Below are 3,490 nucleotides of genomic sequence, written 5' to 3'. Positions count from 1 at the left end.
TGTGTTGGTGTAAACCTCTTTTTAAAGAAGTATGTCTTCCCTCCCTCTTCTCTCAGGCTGGAATAGACTCTCCCAAGAGAAAATTTTCTTACAGAAAATTGGGCCCTGATGTTATGAAAACCCTTTGCAGCCCTATGATATAATTATTCTGCCCTTATTTAGATTATGTTTAGAAATGCTTTGCACACAAGTAATTTATTTACACTGTTGTTTTCATATTTATGGATTGTGCTTTGATGTCGTTTGGACATCATCTAGCTGGGATCCTGTTGTCCTCAATTCTGCCTGTACAGGACAAGAAACAGAAAGGAAGCACTATTAGCCCTGTTTTACAGCTAGAGCGTGTGAGACTTTTATGTAATAAAGCCAGGACAGAAGTTGTTAGGAGCTAAATCCGTATTCCTAGGTATCCTAAACCACACAACTATCTTCTTTCTTAGCAAATATTGCTACCGTTCCCAAAGAGACAGGATATCTATCTAGAGTGTTTTCTACAGCAAGCTGTGCTTTCTAGACTTGGTTCTTGTGTCTTCAACTCCTTTTTGCATAAGAGTGCATCTTTGGGGCAGCTAGAACCTTTCCTTTAGGTTGTCATCACATCTAGACTTTCTGGCTATGCCAGCTGACTTGTTTGTGACAAGCCTTGCACCTTTGGGTTTGTACAATGCCAGGCATGCCAAACAGCAATCTGTTCGTTACTTGCTGGGTGGCTGTGAATGCAACTATACAGTTGAAAGGCGGATGGGGTATATTCCTCCTAAAAATCAATACTGTTTCTTTCCATTACATTATTGCCTTTAGTAATGTCTTTAGTAATGGCGTGACACCCATGCTGTCAGTAAAAGAAGAGCTGTTTTCACTCCTCCAACAAAAGATACCTGGTTATACCGGTTGTGTATTCCATATTCAGAAGCATCAACTCCTTTCCGTTAAGATACAAACTTAGCATCCAAGCTTGCAGAAAGCAAAAGCATGTTCTGAACTTAGGATAGCCATGGCATGCAGAAGGATGCCATCATGGCTAAAGTCAAGCCTATCCATACATGTATACCACATTAGGACTACCATTTTACATTTTGTGAGGGATGTTTGACTCTCTGTGTCTATTGATTAATATCAGACAAGTTAAAATATTTCCATGAGTTTGTTGCTAATTTTTCAGGTTTTTGACTAACAAATTGTTTGGTAAGAAGACCCAGAGAATGATCAGCCTCTCTTATTGTAAGAGAAGCTTTTTGGCTTCCAGATAACACTGTAATGATTTTGAAATAAATTGCATAATAATACTGAATAGAGTCTGAAAGTGACCTAGCAGCATTAAAATTAAAACAATGCGCTGTTGTTGGCACTGGCCAAGTGCCTCGGCCTTTTAATCATGACACTGTATGGAGGGGAGAAAGGCTGTTTCCTTACTCATCAAAAACTGTTGTGTTCTACCAACAGTTACTTTTCTCTAAGCTTTCTCCGAAAATCTTGTGGAGCTCGCACATCTTGGAGTCTGTAAGTGCCGTTGCATTGTAGCAGATTTCACTCTGAGGGAATAAAGGTCAGATGAGGTCCTTTTCGAAAGAAAGCATTGTCACTTCCTTTGGCTGCAGGAGCCTTTGTGTCATTTCAGCTGTGGTATGACCCTTAACTGCTAAGATAAAAGAGTGGACTGTATTAATTCCCACTCATCCCCCTGACATCAGTCAGAGCTGCAAAGGTTAATTGCTCGGTCTTAAGATAAAGTCAGCATCTACTGATGCCAGCAGTTAATGTTAAGTCTTTAACACAACCTTGCTATCTTTGTTTCTTGGCTAAGATAAAATAAAACTGGCAGTTGATGTTTAAAACAAAACATTCAGGCAACTTTTCTGTTACAAGCAGTTACTGGCTGTGTCTGTCAGGAAGAAAGAAGTAACAAAAGTGTGATCTTGATCTCTCAAAGAAACGGGACTGGCAGCTGCAGCTTTTCCAAGTCAAGGTTGAGTCAACAAGATGAATGTTTTTGATATTCATTAGTCTGACCACTCTCTTGTTACCACAAAGATTTCTAAAGCTTCTTCGTTATTTCTGCAAGGCTTAATCAGCAAAATAAGGAAAGGGAGAGCTCAGCAATGACAATATGAAAGATGTGAGCATTTCAGGGTGCTTCTACACTGCAACCCAGCAAGGTCTGCAGTGGGAGCTGCGCAGCTCTGCCAGCAAGCTAACCCCTGCAGGGCAGCTCCTTCTCGCCTGTCCTGCTGACCTGTGCCTGCTGTGGGGCTGAGCATGTTAAAGACAACTTTTCAGGCTCAATGTTCAGTAGAAAATGAGTGATGTAACACCATGCACAATACAATACCATTTATAAACAGAGATGCTGTCTGTTAGGAAGACAAGGTGTGGGTGAAGTAGAAAACAAGAAAGGGAAAAAGCACAGAATAACAAGAAAAAAAAATTATTCTTAGGTGACAATTTTTTTAAAGAAGATATGTCTTTTAGTTTCTTTTATATAATTAGATGGGCATGACAAGGGGCCGGATGATTGCTGTACAGCTGCCTGAACCAGGTACTTAAGACCTCTTTCTGCAGGGATGGCACCTTGTATTTATCTCTGTTCCCTCAGAGCAGTTTGGGATAGGAGGGATAGGTAAAATCCCAAAACACCAGCTACTCTCTGCAAGAGGAGTAGGTAACGGAGAGAGAGTCTTTAGACTGCAGTCAATGTGGCACACACTTTATCACCTTCCCTGAGCACCACGTAGCAGCTCCTATGGCTGATTATTTGTGGCTGTTTGCTCCCCCTCTACACAAGTGCTCCATCGCACTTGTACTTCTGATACCAGTTCAAAAATATGATGTCAATGGAAAGGAAGGCACTTGCTATTCGCAAGCAAGGAAAACAAAGATAATTCCTTCCCTTACAGGGGATCTCATAGCTCTGCCCAGGAACTGGGCATGATAACGAGGGTGCATGAGTCTTGGGGCTTGCCTGCGTTTAAAAGGCTGGCAAAGCAAGCTGGTGATTTGCAGGCTGTGGCCACTATGCTGCAGGGAGCACTCCCATGGTCCAGCAGTCGTACCTGCTGCAGCTCCCGGAATTTTGGCCCGTGGGGATCTGAAAAGGCTTGAAAACGCAACAGAAATCTGAATTATTGAGGAACTTCAGTGGTCACACAGAAAATCAGTGCGCAGCAGCTCTTCTGCATAAACTGTTGTCTGCTTGCAGTTCTGTATGTTCTGCATGAGCTACTCTGCACGACAACATACCAACCAGCAGTGCCTCCTTTCTATCCACGTCTTGTGACTGCCGCTGCACCAGCTATTCTGTGCCAAGCTCTTCCGCACGGCTTCTTCCACAAGGGCTGTTTCGCACTTCTGCATTTTGCCCTCCGCAGAAGCTGGTCTGTTTGCTCTTCTCCGTTGGTTTTGCACCAGTTATTCTGTACCACCATATATCCCAGACAGCAGTCTCACACTCTTTTAGTTTTGTTTTGACTGCTTGTTTCTTGCTTGCGGCTTT

Source organism: Aquila chrysaetos, chromosome 1 (assembly GCF_900496995.4).
Source record: "Aquila chrysaetos chrysaetos chromosome 1, bAquChr1.4, whole genome shotgun sequence".
NCBI classification, from domain to species: Eukaryota; Metazoa; Chordata; class Aves; order Accipitriformes; family Accipitridae; genus Aquila; species Aquila chrysaetos.
This window is presented reverse-complemented; position numbering follows the sequence as displayed.